The sequence below is a fragment of the Salmo salar genome, chromosome ssa18, assembly GCF_905237065.1.
Source record: "Salmo salar chromosome ssa18, Ssal_v3.1, whole genome shotgun sequence".
In the NCBI taxonomy this organism is placed as follows: Eukaryota; Metazoa; Chordata; class Actinopteri; order Salmoniformes; family Salmonidae; genus Salmo; species Salmo salar.
In genome coordinates this window covers 65,816,333-65,834,805 of record NC_059459.1, presented here as the reverse complement: position 1 = coordinate 65,834,805, position 18,473 = coordinate 65,816,333, and the positions used below count along the sequence as shown (strand labels likewise).

Sequence of the window (18,473 nt, the reverse complement as noted above, 5' to 3'; positions counted from 1 at the left end):
GTGTTCATGGTCCTGGCAACTGGACCTTTTTTTGAAACACCATTATTTTAGTCTTACTGAGATTTACTGTCAGGGCCCAGGTCTGACAGAATCTGTGAAGAAAATCTAGGTGCTGATGTAGGCTCTCCTTGGTTGAGGACAAAAGCACTAGATCATCAGCAAACAGTAGACATTTGACTTCAGATTCTAGTAGGGTGAGGCCGGGTACTGCAGATTGTTCTAGTGGCCTCACCAATTTGTGGATATATATGTTGAAGAGGGTGAAGCTTAAACTGCATCCTTGTCTCACCCCCCAGCCCTGTGGAAAGAAATGTGTGTGACTCCGTGATGCTGGCCTTCTAGGCAGAGTTGCAAAGAAAAAGCTGTATCTCAGACTGGCCAATGAAAAGATTCAGAAGGGCAACAGAACAGACACTGGACAGAGGAACTCTACCTACAAGGCTAGCAACCCGGAGTCGCCTCTTCACTGTTGACATTGAGACTGGTGTGTTGTGGGTACTATTTAATGAAGCTGCCAGTTGAGGACTTGTGCGGCGTCTGTTTCTCAAACTAGACACTCTAATGTACTTGTCCTCTTGCTCAGTTGTGCACCGGGGCTTCCCACTCCTCTTTCAATTCTGGTTAGAGCCAGTTTGCGCTGTTCTGTGAAGGGAGTAGTACACAGTGTTGTACGAGATCTTCAGTTTCTTGGCAATTTCTCGCATGGAATAGCCTTCATTTCTCAGAAAAATAATAGATTGATGAGTTTTAGAAGAAAGGTCTTTGTTTCTGCCCATTTTGAGCCTGTAATCGAACCCACAAATGCTGATGCTCAAGATACTCAACTAGTCTAAAGGCCAGTTGTATTGCTTCATTAATCAGGACAACAGTTTTCATCTGTGCTAACATAATTGCAAAAGGGTTTTATAATGATCAATTAACCTTTTAAAATTATAAAGGTGGATTAGCTAACCCAACATGTAATTGGAAAACAGGAGTGATGGTTGCTGATAATGGGCCTCTGTATGCCAATGTAGATATTCCATAAAAATCTGCCATTTCCATCTACAATAGTCATTTACAACAATAACAGTGTCTACCCTGTATTTCTGATCAATTTGATGTTAATTTAATGGACAAAAAAATGAGCTTTTCTTTAAAAAACAAGAACATTTCTAAGAGACCCCAACATTTTTGAACAGTAGTTGGTGTGTGTGTGTGTGTGTGTATGTACAGCTGAAGTCGGAAGTTTACATACACCTTAGCCAAACACATTTAAACTCAGTTTTCACAATTCCTGACATTTAATCCTAGTAAAAATACCCTTAATTAGGTCAGTTAGGATCACAACTTTATTTTAAGAATGTGAAATGTCAGAATAATAGTTCAGAGAATGATTTATTTCAGCTTTTATTTATTTCATCACATTCCCAGTGGGTCAGAAGTTAACATACACTCAAATAGTATTTGGTAGAATTGCCTTTAAATTGTTAACTTTGGTCAAACGTTTCGGGTAGCCTTCCACAAGCTTCCCACAATAAGTTGGGGGAATTCTGGCCCATTCCTCCTGACAGAGTTTGTCTAACTGATTCAGGTTTGTAGGCCTCCTTGCTCGCACACGCTTTTTCAGTTCTGCCCACAAATTTTCTACAGGATTGAGGTCGGGCTTCGTGATGGCCACTCCAATACCTTGACTTTGTTGTCCTTAAGCCATTTTGCCACAACTTTGGAAGTATGCTTGGGGTCATTGTCCATTTGGAAGACCCATTTGCGACCAAGCTTTAACTTCCTGACTGATGTCTTGAGATGTTGCTTCAATATATCCACATCATTTTCCTCCCTCATGATGCCATTTATTTTGTGAAGTGCAGCAGTCCCTCCTGCAGCAAAGCACCCCCACAACATGATGCTGCCACCCCCGTGCTTCACGGTTGGGTTGGTGTTCTTCAGCTTGCAAGCCTCCCCCTTTTTCCTCCAAACATAACGATGGTCATTATGGCCAAACAGTTCCATTTTTGTTTCATCAGAGCAGAGGACATTTCTCCAAAAAGTACGATCTTTGTCCCCATGTGCAGTTGCAAACTGTAGTCTGGCTTTTTTATGGCGGTTTTGGAGCAGTGGATTCTTCCTTGCTGAGCAGCCTTTCAGGTTATGTCGATATTGGATACTTTTGTACCTGTTTCCTCCAGCATCTTCACAAGGTCCTTTGCTGTTGTTCTCGGAATGATTTGCACTTTTCGCACCAAAATACGTTCATCTCTAGGAGACAGAACGTGTCTCCTTCCTGAGCGGTATGACGGCTGCGTGGTCCCATAGTGTGTACTATTGTTTGTACAGATGAACGTGGTACCTTCAGGCGTTTGGAAATTGCTCCCAAGAATGAACCAGACTTGTGGAGGTCTCCAATTTTGTTTTTGAGGTCTTGATTTTCCCATGGTGTCAAGCAACGAGGCACTGCCTTTGATAGTAGGCCTTGAAATACATCCACAGGTACACCTCCAATTGACTCAAATGATGCCAATTAGCCTATCAGAAGCTTCTAAAGCCATGACATCATTTTCTGGAATTTTCCAAGCTGTTTAAAGGCACAGTCAATTTAGTGTATGTAAACTTCTGACCCACTGGAATTGTGATACAGTGAATAATACGTGAAATAATCTGTAATAGTCTGTAAACAATTGTTGGAAAAATTACTTGTGTCATACACAAAGTAGATGTCCTAACCGACTTGCCAAAACTATAGTTTGTAAACAAGAAATACTATTTGACCACTATTGCTTCAGTTATACCTGGACACAAAAATACCCTGCCCCTCTCCTCTCTCTGCACTCTCACCAGGGGGACCCAGGGGTCTTCAGCTCCATTCCTGGAAAAAGCTACTGGGCTGGAACAGAAATTCACACCCATTATCTTTATAGTACTGGATTTGGAGACCCCTGGGATTCACATTGCAGTGGATAGACTTCCTACAATATGAGAGAAAATATCTCTACTGTCTCTCTCTATCCAAGACAAAACTATACGAGCGACCTGGAGATACTATATAGCCTTTATGAGAGTGGTGACAGTTGGCCTTGGAGGAATGGAGAAGTGGGTGTGGGGATAGATCAATAAAGACATCTGTATATTATCTGTGACATAACATTGTCCCTGCCCAGGAGTGGTGGAACACTGCTGTGTGTGTGTGTGTGTGTGTGTGTGTGTGTGTGTGTGTGTGTGTGTGTGTGTGTGTGTGTGTGTGTGTGTGTGTGTGTGTGTGTGTGTGTGTGTGTGTGTGTGTGTGTGTGTGTGTGTGTGTGTGTGTGTGTGTGGTAATTGGGTCGTGTTTCCCCCTACATAGTGAGAACAGTAATACCCTGCCGCTAACCATAATGCATTAAATTCAAATTCAGTTGGGGAATAATGACTGGAGAGCAATACAGAGAGCAAACTCTGTCAACCGTGTGTTGGCATCAGGAAAATATAGGATGTGTGTGGGGGGCGTTGTGGTATGACGGTGGGCCAAGCTGATTTCAACATGATATAAATAGCTTTTGTTACAACATTACAAATATTTTCCGAGATGTCAGATAATTAACTTGTTCTCTGTCATATCGTATCGCTTTGGAATCGTGACTTTCCGTAATTTCGAGGAAAATAAGGCACGCTTCTCGACATATACACTGACTTGGAGAAGGGATTGCATGACGATTAGCTTAGCAACCGTGTGAAGCAGCATAAACGTGAACGTGATTGGTCCACAGTCTACTCAGTGGGACGTCATACGTTCCTTCATTCATTTGATTCCTATCTCCTTTCTATAATATCTCTGGCAACGGCACCATGGAATGCACCCTGGACTAAAGAGGCAGACAAGTAGGAAAAATGTGCTAGACCCTCCATTAAATTACACATTTCTCGAGGTAGGAATATCGCAAAAATATGATCAATGGCTCATTCGTGAGAAGACATCCTCTCGAGTTACGACATCGGACAGTAATCTGACATGTACAGTATGAGTCACATTTTCGCAACCTAAAAGTCCTATTCCTATTAACTTCCAGTGTAGTGAGAGCGACTTTATCACAGCACTACGTCATACCGGACGGATTTCTGCTTGCTTGAATGGCAATAACTTCTCTCAGATGCACAATAACATTCAAAATGGGTGAACCTTTCCTTTAAGTGGTCTAGAAAAAAACTCTCTAGCAATATTATCAGTGCAAATACCCCAGAGCGGGATTTGAACCCTGCTCTGTAGCCTAGTAAGCTAAAGCCTATGCTGTGAGCTACTACCAATTTTTTCTACTCCGTTACTCTGACCACACTAAATGGGGTTCGAACCCAAGTCTCCAAAGACTGTTAGCCCATCGAGCTAAAGTCTTAACCCTAGACCGTGAGATCCCACAGATTTGTCTACTTCTGTAATACGTGTCCTTTACCCAATTAATGGGTTTCTATTTGTTGTCGTTGTCCATTAGGCCTTCGTTTCCATGTTGTTGCTTGATATGTGTGATTACTCTTATCGCTAAATGCACTATTGGTTTAGTTCAGAGGAGAGCCCAGGCTGCTATCATTTCTAACAGCATATCCTGGCACACATTTTAGTTGCACTTATTTGTTGTCTTGAATATCTTACCTCTATTCACTTGTGCGACTTTGTATTATTCCCACAAGTTACTCTCAGACTCCGACTAATACTGCAAAACATAATTGAGACAAATGAACTCCATTGTAGAATGTAGACTTGCAATACATCAAGTGGTATATTACAAGAAATGCTTGTACTGTAGATGTGAACTGTATAGAGCTCTTTGTCGCTCGGTTCAGTGTATATTCAGGTGATACTACAGATACTACAGATACTACTACCCTGTTATTTATCCCCTTGTAAGTGTACTGCACTTAACTTCCCTACGGTGTACTGTGTGTGTTTTCTCTGTGTGTGTGTGTGTGTGTGTGGGGGGGGGGGGGGGGCTCTTTTTAGTAGGGTGACACAAAAGGCCCAGTGCTCTAAGGATGAGGACACGATGTAGGTGGCCATGGCAACTGTACCATTACTGCACAAAGCAAGCTAGCAAACACACACACACTTCCCACACACACACACACACAAGGACATAAACAAAACCAACTGCTATTCCAAACACACATAGACAAACAAACAAGAACCTTCACACACAAATATACTCACACATCAACATATACACTATTTAACCCTGCACTTCCACAAAAGCTAGTAAGGTAACGCACGAAAACTGGCTAAATATGGTAAACACACATTTAACCAAACATGGCTAGTGCATCCTAACCAGTGATGACCTTGTGCTTGTACACACACTCCAAAATGTCTCTGGGAATATTTAATGTGTCCAGCGTTTTAACGATCTCTGGCCCTGCAACACAACGCTAATTATTTGGGGGTATTACGCTGACTCATCTCTGCTGTGCTATACCTAGCTTCCTCTCACACACAAACACACGCACACAAACACACATACTCCTTACCACAAAACGAACAACCTAACCTCTTCCTACCTCAACCCTTCCTCCTCCTCTCCTCCATCCTCCTCTCTTAATCCCTCCATCACTCCCTCTACCCATCCATCTAATTAAATACATTTTATGAGGCTATATATAGTAAAGTGTCAGTGAGAAAAAATATTTAAATGATTGGGTGTCATCCTGATTTGAAGTGTATAAAACCGTCCGACCATGGTTTTGGCAGAGATTACCAGTATATGAATATGCAGACCGTAATTTGACTGATGAGAGATAGGGAAGTGTGTGTGTTTTCCTACATGTGTGCAAGCATGCTTGGGTGCATACTGCTATGTGCCACTGCTGAGAAAGCCTATATGTGTGTGGGGCGGACGACAAGGGAGAGGAGGGGAAAAGAGGGGGGAGGATTTGGTAAAAAAATAATAATCTCACAAACACAGTAGCGGCTCATAAATATAAAGTGATGTGGATCTGGAAATGCCATATTGAAAGGACTTAAATAAAATATGACAGGAGTGCAGAGCCAGGCCCAGCACACAAAAACCACAGCTCGCAGTGTGTGTGTGTGTCTATGTATGTCCCTGTGTGTATGTCCCTGTGTGTGTGTGTGTGTGTGTGTGTGTGTGTGTGTGTGTGTGTGTGTGTGTGTGTGTGTGTGTGTGTGTGTGTGTGTGTGTGTGTGTGTGTGTGTGTGTGTGTGTGTGTGTGTGTGTGTGTGTGTGTGTGTGTGTGTGTGTGTGTGTGTGTGTGTGTGTGTGTGTCTAAAGAGCAGTGCACTGCAGCCGCTACAATACCCTTGGGTGGTAAGGAGCTCCCCTTTTTGTAAACATAAAGATTCAACATCCTCTATTAATGCACACATGTAATTCTCCTTCATCCTCATTTGAGTGATGGTGTGCAGCCAACCAAGACAGAAGGGAGAAGAATGGGCGGAATAAGAAGAAGAGGAAGAATAAATAACAGCAATTTAGGAGTAGAAATGTGACCAAAATAGCTTTTTACCACCTGAGGAACAATGCCAAGGTGCGGCCATTTCTCTATCAGGCAGATACAGAGAGACTCATCCATGCTTTTATTACAAGCAGGCTTGACTACTGTAATGCTCTCCTGTCTGGTCTATCCAAGAAAGCCATTGGTCAACTGCAAAACATACAGAATGTTGCAGCGCGGGTACTGAGCTAGACCAGACGGAGAGAACACATTACACCGGTTTTAAGGTCTCTGCACTGGCCGCCTGTGAATTCATTTTAAGATTCTTCTATTGATTTTAAATCAATCCATGATTGTGCACCCCAATACATGTCAGATATGCTTTTAAGTTACAAACCCAGTAGGTCCCTCAGGTCCTCTGACACTGGCCTTTTAACTATCCCAAAGCCTAAGACCAAGAGGCATGGAGAGGCAGCCTTTAGTTACTATGCCCCCAGCCTCTGGAATAGCCTGCCAGAGAACCTGAGGAGGCTGTGAAACTGTGGACATATTTAAAAGAGATCTTAAAACACACCTTTTTAGCTTTGCTTTTCCTTGGGGTGCTTTTTAGTCGTTCAGTTTTTGTCAGTATTTCTTTTTTTTTATCTTATGTTGTGTAGTAAATATTTCAGCTTTTATTTTCATAGTTTTTTCCTGTTAAGTACATTGTGTTGCATTCCATGTCTGAAATATATATAAATAAAGCTTGATTTTATTTTCCTTCTGAAAGGTTGTGGAGTTTCCATGGTGTGGCGGCTGTCTGGTCTTCCTAAAAGGTTGTGGAGTTTCCATGATGTGGCGGCTGTCTGGTCTTCCTAAAAGGTTGTGGAGTTTCTATGGTGTGGCGGCTGTCTGGTCTTCCTAAAAGGTTGTGGAGTTTCCATGATGTGGCAGCTGTCTGGTCTTCCTAAAAGGTTGTGGAGTTTCCATGATGTGGCAGCTGTCTGGTCTTCCTAAAAGGTTGTGGAGTTTCCATGATGTGGCAGCTGTCTGGTCTTCCTAAAAGGTTGTGGAGTTTCCATGGTGTGGCGGCTGTCTGGTCTTCCTAAAAGGTTGTGGAGTTTCCATGATGTGGCGGCTGTCTGGTCTTCCTAAAAGGTTGTGGAGTTTCTATGGTGTGGCGGCTGTCTGGTCTTCCTAAAAGATTGTGGAGTTTCCATGATGTGGCAGCTGTCTGGTCTTCCTAAAAGGTTGTGGAGTTTCCATGATGTGGCGGCTGTCTGGTCTTCCTAAAAGATTGTGGAGTTTCCATGATGTGGCAGCTGTCTGGTCTTCCTAAAAGGTTGTGGAGTTTCCATGGTGTGGCGGCTGTCTGGTCTTCCTAAAAGGTTGTGGAGTTTCCATGGTGTGGCGGCTGTTTGGTCTTCCTAAAAGCTCTTTCTGCTTTTCAGTGTTTTTCAGTTCCCTTACAGTAGTTGTGTGTGTGTGTGACTACTATGAGTGCGGCTGTGTTTAGAAATTCCGCTCCACATCAAAGGAAGGGATGAGAGATGGGCATGAAGGACACACACAAATAAAAATAAATGTATTTAACTAGGCAAGTACAAATCCTTATTCACAATGACAGCCTACCAGGGAACAGTGGGTTAACTGTCTTGTTCAGAACAACTGATTTTTATCTTGTCAGTTCGGGGATTCAATCTAGCAACCTTTCGGTTACTGGCCCAACGCTCTAACCACTAGGCTACCTGCCACCCGAAACACAGCCCTCATAATTCATCTCTATGCTTTCCAATAGAAATGGATCAATCCCTCTCCTCTCTGTGTGCCAAACAGAAGAAACTAAAGATTCACCTAATAATGCTTTTTCTGTACAATTATTTTCCTCTCTTTCGCTTTTAAAGGGACTGGAGTGATACGGAATGGAAACGAGTGGTTGCAGGAAGGAAAATGAAGGGGGGGGTGCAACCCTGATTGTGCATGTGTGTTACCTGTCAACTCTGTGCTTAGTGCTCCATAATGGTTTAAATCATGTTGAAGAGGGTTTACATTTCTTGAGGCAATTGCTTCTCGTTGTGTGTATTAATACAGAAATCGTACTGTATACTGTCATGACTGGCCACGACTGGCCACGTCACCGGGCCAGCCAAATTATAAAAATCATGACAAATAATGACTTAAAATGGAGGGAGTCTTTCCTTTCTCTCTGTATAGCAGAACAAAGAACAGGAGAGTCGAAAAATAGGGTGGTGAATCTTTTATTCCAGGAGACATCAAATATTTTGCTTGGGGCAAATGTTATTTTGCAAAAGCACATTTTGAGAGAGAGAGAGAGAGAACAGGCTGGCCACAGGAACCGTCTGTCACAGACAAATCTGGCTACCCAGAGAGCACAGGTTGTGCTCACTCTGGCCTCAGAGAGGTCAAGACAGAGCTGCATTTTCTCCTGACAGAACTAAACAGACTTAGGGGCAATTTTATTCCGCAAAATGTAAAACAAATACAACGGTTTTCAACCAAAAACAGAAAGGGAGAAAATCAAATATCTATTGGGAGAAAAACTCTTTGTGCCATATTAGCTGCAAAATATGTAGCTTCCTGACACAGCCATAAGGACAGCCAGTGGAACGACCAACCAGAGCAATTATTTACCTTTATTTAACTAGGCAAGTCAGCTAAGAACAAATACTTATTTTTATTATTCAATGACGGCCATTGCTACCTGTGTCTTTCTCACTATTTAACTATTGTCCTCATTCATTTCTTACTGTAGTGTCCTGTTAATTGTTACTACTCATTTATTTTTATTATTTTTCCTATTATTATCTATCTGCATCATAAGTTATTATATGTATCTATATGTTTTCTTTGGCAATGTATGTGGTAACACCTTCATGCTAATAAAGCCATTTTAATTGAATTGAGAAAGAGGCCAGCAATAGCCTATTTTTAGTTCTCACCCCTCTCTCTCTCTCTCTCTCTCCCTTCATTATTATGTGGAGTGTTCCTCTCCTCTTGGTCCTGAAACACCCCTCTGCACACGGGTATTACTGTGCCTTGCCGCTCACCTCCGCCACCCTGGATGGGTGGGCGTGTGCTCTCAAACCCTCACCTAACTTGAGTATAAGAGGAGGATAAGGCTGAGGGTAATTGTTATTGAGGAGCTGGATGAGAGAGTGGACTTGGAGTCTTTAGGAGTGGGGAGAGAGAGGGAGAGCAATGGGGTCCAGGTGTTGTCCACTATTTGGTTGCTTCAACACTCATTACGACCACAGAGCCCGCCATCCCTGCCACCTGAGCCTCCCACGTCACAACACTCCACCACAGAACTACACAGCATAGCTATCACTACTTTATCTCTCACTCTTTCCCTCTCTCGCTTTAATTTTTGAACTCTCTGTCCTTGGCCCACCGCTTTCCATCTCTCTCTTTATCTGCATTGTGATGTCTATGGCTCTGAGTCTCTCTCTCTCTCTCTCTCTCTCTCTCTCTCTCTCTCTCTCTCTCTCTCTCTCTCTCTCTCTCTCTCTCTCTCTCTCTCTCTCTCTCTCTCTCTCTCTCTCTCTCTCTCTCTCTCTCTCTCTCTCTCTCTCTCTCTCTCTCATCCTTTCCCACACAGCTGCCTTGGCACCAGCCTTCTCATCGACAGAAAAAAATAGGGATAGCAAGAGAGGAGAGAAAGAGGGGAAGGGAAGGAGGGGAAAAAGAGCAGGTCACTGGAAAAAAATTATAGTATTGAAAGCCGACATAGGAGGGATTACACATGGAGAGCCAAAGAGGACAGAGATAAAGAGGGAGCTGGAGGGGAGAGATGGAGTAAAAAAAGAGGGAGCTGGAGGGAAGGGATGGAGTAAAAAAGAGGGAGCTGGAGGGGAGGGATGAAGTAATAAAGAGGGAGCTGGAGGGGAGGGATGGAGTAATAAGGAGGGAGATGGAGGTGTGGGATGGAGTAAAAAAGAGGAGCTGGAGGGGTGGGATGGAGTAATAAATAAGGAGCTGGCGGGGAGGGATGGAGAAATAAGGAGGGAGCTGGAGGGGAGAGATGGAGTAAAAAAGAGGGAGCTGGAGGGGTGGGATGGAGTAATAAAGAGCGAGCTGAAGGGGAGGGATGGAGTAATAAAGAGGGAGCTGGAGGGGAGGGATGAAATAATAAGGAGGGAGCTGGAGGGAAGGAGTAAAAAGAGGGAGCTGGAGGGGAGAGATGGAGTAATAAGGAGGGAGCTGGAGGGAAGGGATGGAGTAATAAAGAGTGAGCTGGCGGGATGAAGTAATAAGGAGGGAGCAAGAGGGAAGAGATGGAGTAAAAAGGAGGGAGCTGGAGGGGTGGGATGAAGTAATAAAGAGGGAGCTGGAGGGGAGAGATGGAATAATAAAGAGGGAGCTGGAGGAAGGATGAAGTAATAAGGAGGGAGCTGGAGGGGAGGGATGGAGTAATAAGGAGGGAGATGGAGGTGTGGGATGGAGTAAAAAAGAGGGAGCTGGAGGGGTGGGATGGAGTAATAAATAAGGAGCTGGCGGGGAGGGATGGAGAAATAAGGAGGGAGCTGGAGGGGAGAGATGGAGTAAAAAAGAGGGAGCTGGAGGGGTGGGATGGAGTAATAAAGAGCGAGCTGAAGGGGAGGGATGGAGTAATAAAGAGGGAGCTGGAGGGGAGGGATGAAATAATAAGGAGGGAGCTGGAGGGAAGGAGTAAAAAAGAGGGAGCTGGAGGGGAGAGATGGAGTAATAAGGAGGGAGCTGGAGGGAAGGGATGGAGTAATAAAGAGTGAGCTGGCGGGATGAAGTAATAAGGAGGGAGCAAGAGGGAAGAGATGGAGTAAAAAGGAGGGAGCTGGAGGGGTGGGATGAAGTAATAAAGAGGGAGCTGGAGGGGAGAGATGGAATAATAAAGAGGGAGCTGGAGGGGAAGGATGAAGTAATAAGGAGGGAGCTGGAGGGGAGGGATGGAGTAAAAAAGAGGGAGCTGGAGGGGAGGGATGAAGTAATAAGGAGGGAGCTGGAGGGAAGGGATGGAGTAAAAAAGAGGGAGCTGGAGGGGTGGGATGAAGTAATAAAGAGGAGGGGAAAGATGGAGTAAAAAAGAGGGAGCTGGAGGGGTGGGATGGAGTAATAAAGAGCGAGCTGAAGGGGAGGGATGGAGTAATAAAGAGGGAGCTGGAGGGGAGGGATGAAATAATAAGGAGGGAGCTGGAGGGAAGGGATGATGTAATGAAAATAGAGCTGGAGGGGGGATGGAGTAATACAAATAGAGCTGGAGGGGAGGGATGGAGTAAAAAAGAGAAGACTGGAGGGGAGGGATGGAGAAATAAAGAAGGAGCTGGAGGGGAGGGATGGAGTAAAAAAGAGGGAGCTGGAGGGGTGGGATGGAGTAAAAAAGAGGGAGCTGGAGGGAAGGGATGGAGAAATAAAGAAGGAACTGGAGGGGAGGGATGGAGAAATAAAGAAGGAGCTGGAGGGGAGGGATGGAGAAATAAAGAAGGAACTGGAGGGGAGGGATGGAGAAATAAAGAAGGAGCTGGAGGGGAGGGCTGGAGAAATAAAGAAGGAACTGGAGGGGAGGGATGGAGAAATAAAGAGGGAGCTGGAGGGGAGGGATGGAGAAATAAAGAAGGAGCTGGAGGGGAGGGATGGAGTAAAAAGAGGGAGCTGGAGGGGTGGGATGGAGTAAAAAGAGGGAGCTGGAGGGGAGGGGAGGGATGACGTAACAAGGAGGGAGCTGGAGGGGAGGGATGAAGTAATAAGGAGGGAGCTGGAGGAAGGAGTAAAAGAGGGAGCTGGAGGAGAGAGATGGAGTAATAAGGAGGGAGCTGGAGGGAAGGGATGGAGTAATAAAGAGTGAGCTGAGCGGGATGAAGTAATAAGGAGGGAGCAAGAGGGAAGAGATGGAGTAAAAAGGAGGGAGCTGGAGGGGTGGGATGAAGTAATAAAGAGGGAGCTGGAGGGGAGAGATGGAGTAATAAAGAAGGAACTGGAAGGAAGGATGAAGAAATAAGGAGGGAGCTGGAGGGGAGGGATGGAGAAAAAAAGAGGGAGCTGGAGGGGAGGGATGAAGTAATAAGGAGGGAGCTGGAGGAAGGGATGGAGTAAAAAAGAGGGAGCTGGAGGGGTGGGATGAAGTAATAAAGAGGAGGGGAAAGATGGAGTAAAAAAGAGGAGCTGGAGGGATGGGATGGAGTAATAAAGAGCGAGCTGAAGGGGAGGGATGGAGTAATAAAGAGGGAGCTGGAGGAAGGGATGGAGTAAAAAGAGAGCTGGGGGAGAGATGGAGTAATAAAGAGGGAGCTGGAGGGAAGGGATGGAGTAATAAAGAGGGAGTTGGAGGGGAGGGATGGAGTAATAAAGAAGGAGCTGGAGGGGAGAGATGGAGTAAAAAGAGGGAGCTGGAGGAGGGATGAAGAAATAAGGAGGGAGCTGGAGGGGAGGGATGAAGTAATAAGGAGGGAGCTGGAGGGAAGGGATGGAGTAAAAAAGAGGGAGCTGGGGGGAGATATGGAGTAATAAAGAAGGAGCTGGAGGGAAGGGATGGAGTAATAAAGAGGGAGCTGGAGGAGGGATGGAGTAATAAAGAAGGAGCTGGAGGGGAGGGCTGGAGAAATAAAGAAGGAACTGGAGGGGAGGGATGGAGAAATAAAGAGGGAGCTGGAGGGCAGGGATGGAGAAATAAAGAAGGAGCTGGAGGGGAGGGATGGAGTAAAAAAGAGGGAGCTGGAGGGTGGGATGAAGTAAAAAGAGGGAGCTGGAGGGGGAGGGATGACGTAACAAGGAGGGAGCTGGAGGGATGAAGTAATAAGGAGGGAGCTGGAGGGAAGGAGTAAAAAGAGGGAGCTGGAGGGGAGAGATGGAGTAATAAGGAGGGAGCTGGAGGGAAGGAGTAAAAGAGGGAGCTGGAGGGGAGAGATGGAGTAATAAGGAGGGAGCTGGAGGAGGGATGAAATAATAAGGAGGGAGCTGGAGGGAAGGGATGATGTAATGAAAATAGAGCTGGAGGGGGATGGAGTAATACAAATAGAGCTGGAGGGGAGGGATGGAGTAATAAAGAGGGAGCTGGAGGGGAGGGATGGAGTAAAAAAGAGAAGACTGGAGGGGAGGGATGGAGAAATAAAGAAGGAGCTGGAGGGGAGGGATGGAGTAAAAAAGAGAGAGCTGGAGGGAAGGGATGGAGAAATAAAGAAGGAACTGGAGGGGAGGGATGGAGAAATAAAGAAGGAGCTGGAGGGGAGGGCTGGAGAAATAAAGAAGGAACTGGAGGGGAGGGATGGAGAAATAAAGAGGGAGCTGGAGGGGAGGGATGGAGAAAGAAAGAAGGAGCTGGAGGGGAGGGATGGAGTAAAAAGAGGGAGCTGGAGGGGTGGGATGGAGTAAAAAAGAGGGAGCTGGAGGGGAGGGGAGGGATGACGTAACAAGGAGGGAGCTGGAGGGGAGGGATGAAGTAATAAGGAGGGAGCTGGAGGGAAGGAGTAAAAAGAGGGAGCTGGAGGGGAGAGATGGAGTAATAAGGAGGGAGCTGGAGGGAAGGGATGGAGTAATAAAGAGTGAGCTGGCGGGATGAAGTAATAAGGAGGGAGCAAGAGAGAAGAGATGGAGTAAAAAGGAGGGAGCTGGAGGGGTGGGATGAAGTAATAAAGAGGGAGCTGGAGGGGAGGGATGGAGAAATAAAGAAGGAGCTGGAGGGGAGGGATGGAGAAATAAAGAAGGAACTGGAGGGGAGGGATGGAGAAATAAAGAAGGAGCTGGAGGGGAGGGGAGGGCTGGAGAAATAAAGAAGGAACTGGAGGGGAGGGATGGAGAAATAAAGAGGGAGCTGGTGGGGAGGGATGGAGAAATAAAGAAGGAGCTGGAGGGGAGGGATGGAGTAAAAAAGAGGGAGCTGGAGGGGTGGGATGGAGTAAAAAAGAGGGAGCTGGAGGGGAGGGGAGGGATGACGTAACAAGGAGGGAGCTGGAGGGGAGGGATGAAGTAATAAGGAGGGAGCTGGAGGGAAGGAGTAAAAAAGAGGGAGCTGGAGGAGAGAGATGGAGTAATAAGGAGGGAGCTGGAGGGAAGGGATGGAGTAATAAAGAGTGAGCTGGCGGGATGAAGTAATAAGGAGGGAGCAAGAGGGAAGAGATGGAGTAAAAAGGAGGGAGCTGGAGGGGTGGGATGAAGTAATAAAGAGGGAGCTGGAGGGGAGAGATGGAATAATAAAGAGGGAGCTGGAAGGGAAGGATGAAGTAATAAGGAGGGAGCTGGAGGGGAGGGATGGAGTAAAAAAGAGGGAGCTGGAGGGGAGGGATGAAGTAATAAGGAGGGAGCTGGAGGAAGGGAAGGAGTAAAAAGAGGGAGCTGGAGGGGTGGGATGAAGTAATAAAGAGGGAGGGGAAAGATGGAGTAAAAAAGAGGGAGCTGGAGGGATGGAGTAATAAAGAGCGAGCTGAAGGGGAGGGATGGAGTAATAAAGAGGGAGCTGGAGGGAAGGGATGGAGTAAAAAAGAGAGAGCTGGGGGGAGAGATGGAGTAATAAAGAGGGAGCTGGAGGGAAGGGATGGAGTAATAAAGAGGGAGTTGGAGGAGGGATGGAGTAATAAAGAAGGAGCTGGAGGGGAGAGATGGAGTAAAAAGAGGGAGCTGGAGGGAGGGATGAAGTAATAAGGAGGGAGCTGGAGGGGAGGGATGAAGTAATAAGGAGGGAGCTGGAGGGAAGGGATGGAGTAAAAAAGAGGGAGCTGGGGGGAGATATGGAGTAATAAAGAAGGAGCTGGAGGGAAGGGATGGAGTAATAAAGAGGGAGTTGGAGGGGAGGGATGGAGTAATAAAGAAGGAGCTGGAGGGGAGGGCTGGAGAAATAAAGAAGGAACTGGAGGGGAGGGATGGAGAAATAAAGAGGGAGCTGGAGGGCAGGGATGGAGAAATAAAGAAGGAGCTGGAGGGGAGGGATGGAGTAAAAAAGAGGGAGCTGGAGGGGTGGGATGGAGTAAAAAAGAGGGAGCTGGAGGGGAGGGATGACGTAACAAGGAGGGAGCTGGAGGGATGAAGTAATAAGGAGGGAGCTGGAGGGAAGGAGTAAAAAAGAGGGAGCTGGAGGGGAAAGATGGAGTAATAAGGAGGGAGCTGGAGGGAAGGAGTAAAAAAGAGGGAGCTGGAGGGGAGAGATGGAGTAATAAGGAGGGAGCTGGAGGGGAGGGATGAAATAATAAGGAGGGAGCTGGAGGGAAGGGATGATGTAATGAAAATAGAGCTGGAGGGGGGATGGAGTAATACAAATAGAGCTGGAGGGGAGGGATGGAGTAATAAAGAGGGAGCTGGAGGGGAGGGATGGAATAAAAAAGAGAAGACTGGAGGGGAGGGATGGAGAAATAAAGAAGGAGCTGGAGGGGAGGGATGGAGTAAAAAAGAGAGAGCTGGAGGGAAGGGATGGAGAAATAAAGAAGGAACTGGAGGGGAGGGATGGAGAAATAAAGAAGGAGCTGGAGGGGAGGGATGGAGAAATAAAGAAGGAACTGGAGGGGAGGGATGGAGAAATAAAGAAGGAGCTGGAGGGGAGGGCTGGAGAAATAAAGAAGGAACTGGAGGGGAGGGATGGAGAAATAAAGAGGGAGCTGGAGGGGAGGGATGGAGAAATAAAGAAGGAGCTGGAGGGGAGGGATGGAGTAAAAAAGAGGGAGCTGGAGGGGTGGGATGGAGTAAAAAGAGGGAGCTGGAGGGGAGGGAGGATGACGTAACAAGGAGGGAGCTGGAGGGAGGGATGAAGTAATAAGGAGGGAGCTGGAGGGAAGGAGTAAAAAGGGGGAGCTGGAGGGAGAGGTGGAGTAATAAGGAGGGAGCTGGAGGGAAGGGATGGAGTAATAAAGAGTGAGCTGATGGGATGAAGTAATAAGGAGGGAGCAAGAGGGAAGAGATGGAGTAAAAAGGAGGGAGCTGGAGGGTGGGATGAAGTAATAAAGAGGGAGCTGGAGGAGGGATGGAGAAATAAAGAAGGAGCTGGAGGGAGGGATGGAGAAATAAAGAAGGAACTGGAGGGAGGGATGGAGAAATAAAGAAGGAGCTGGAGGGGAGGGCTGGAGAAATAAAGAAGGAACTGGAGGGAGGGATGGAGAAATAAAGAGGGAGCTGGAGGGGAGGGATGGAGAAATAAAGAAGGAGCTGGAGGGGAGGATGGAGTAAAAAAGAGGGAGCTGGAGGGTGGGATGGAGTAAAAAAGAGGGAGCTGGAGGGGAGGGATGAAGTAATAAAGAGGGAGCTGGAGGAGGGATGGAGTAATAAGGAGGAGATGGAGGTGTGGGATGGAGTAAAAAAGAGGGAGCTGGAGGGGTGGGATGGAGTAATAAATAAGGAGCTGAGCGGAGGGATGGAGAAATAAGGAGGGAGCTGGAGGGGAGAGATGGAGTAAAAAGAGGAGCGGAAGGGGTGGGATGAAGTAATAAAGAGGGAGGGGAAAGATGGAGTAAAAAGAGGGAGCTGGAGGGGTGGGATGGAGTAATAAAGAGCGAGCTGAAGGGGAGGGATGGAGTAATAAAGAGGGAGCTGGAGGGGAGGGATGAAATAATAAGGAGGGAGCTGGAGGAAGGGATAATGTAATGAAAATAGAGCTGGAGGGGGATGGAGTAATACAAATAGAGCTGGAGGGAGGGATGGAGTAATAAAGAGGGAGCTGGAGGGGAGGGATGGAGTAATAAAAGAGGAGCTGGAGGGGAGGGATGGAGAAATAAAGAAGGAGCTGGAGGGGAGGGATGGAGTAAAAAGAGGGAGCTGGAGGGGTGGGATGGAGTAAAAAGAGGGAGCTGGTGGGAAGCGATGGAGAAATAAAGAAGGAACTGGAGGGGAGGGATGGAGAAATAAAGAAGGAGCTGGAGGGGAGGGATGGAGAAATAAAGAAGGAACTGGAGGGGAGGGATGGAGAAATAAAGAAGGAGCTGGAGTTGAGGGCTGGAGAAATAAAGAAGGAACTGGAGGGGAGGGATGGAGAAATAAAGAGGGAGCTGGAGGGGAGGGATGGAGAAATAAAGAAGGAGCTGGAGGGGAGGGATGGAGTAAAAAAGAGGGAGCTGGAGGGGTGGGATGGAGTAAAAAAGAGGGAGCTGGAGGGGAGGGATGACGTAACAAGGAGGGAGCTGAGGGGAGGGATGAAGTAATAAGGAGGGAGCTGGAGGGAAGGAGTAAAAGAGGGAGCTGGAGGGGAGAGATGGAGTAATAAGGAGGGAGCTGGAGGGAAGGGATGGAGTAATAAAGAGTGAGCTGGCGGATGAAGTAAATAAGGAGGGAGCAAGAGGGAAGAGATGGAGTAAAAAGGAGGGAGCTGGAGGGTGGGATGAAGTAATAAAGAGGGAGCTGGAGGGGAGGGATGGAGAAATAAAGAAAAAGCTGGAGGGGAGGGATGGAGAAATAAAGAAGGAACTGGAGGGGAGGGATGGAGAAATAAAGAAGGAGCTGGAGGGGAGGGCTGGAGAAATAAAGAAGGAACTGGAGGGGGAGGGATGGAGAAATAAAGAGGGAGCTGGAGGGGAGGGATGGAGAAATAAAGAAGGAGCTGGAGGGGAGGGATGGAGTAAAAAGCGGGAGCTGGAGGGGTGGGATGGAGTAAAAGAGGGAGCTGGAGGGGAGGGATAAAGTAACAAAGAGGGAGCTGGAGGGGAGGGATGGAGTAATAAGGAGGAGATGGAGGTGTGGGATGGAGTAAAAAGAGGGAGCTGGAGGGGTGGGATGGAGTAATAAATAAGGAGCTGCGGGGAGGGATGGAGAAATAAGGAGGGAGCTGGAGGGGAGAGATGGAGTAAAAAAGAGGGAGCTGGAGGGTGGGATGAAGTAATAAAGAGGAGGGGAAAGATGGAGTAAAAAGAGGGAGCTGGAGGGTGGGATGGAGTAATAAAGAGCGAGCTGAAGGGGGAGGGATGGAGTAACAAAGAGGGAGCTGGAGGGAGGGATGAATTAAAAGGAGGGAGCTGGAGGAAGGGATAATGTAATGAAAAATAGAGCTGGAGGGGGATGGAGTAATACAAATAGAGCTGGAGGGGAGGGATGGAGTAATAAAGAGGGAGATGGAGGGAGGGATGGAGTAATAAAGAGGGAGCTGGAGGGGAGGGATGGAGAAATAAAGAAGGAGCTGGAGGGGAGGGATGGAGTAAAAAGAG

The 18,473-nt window shown here is 46.8% G+C and overlaps 1 protein-coding gene across 3 annotated transcripts in view; it reads right to left on the bottom strand.

Moving 5' to 3' along the window:
• Positions 1-18,473, bottom strand: part of LOC106577771 (neuroligin-2) — a 335,052-nt gene that overhangs the window by 252,493 nt on the left and 64,086 nt on the right. The gene's annotated exons all lie outside the window — the stretch shown is intronic.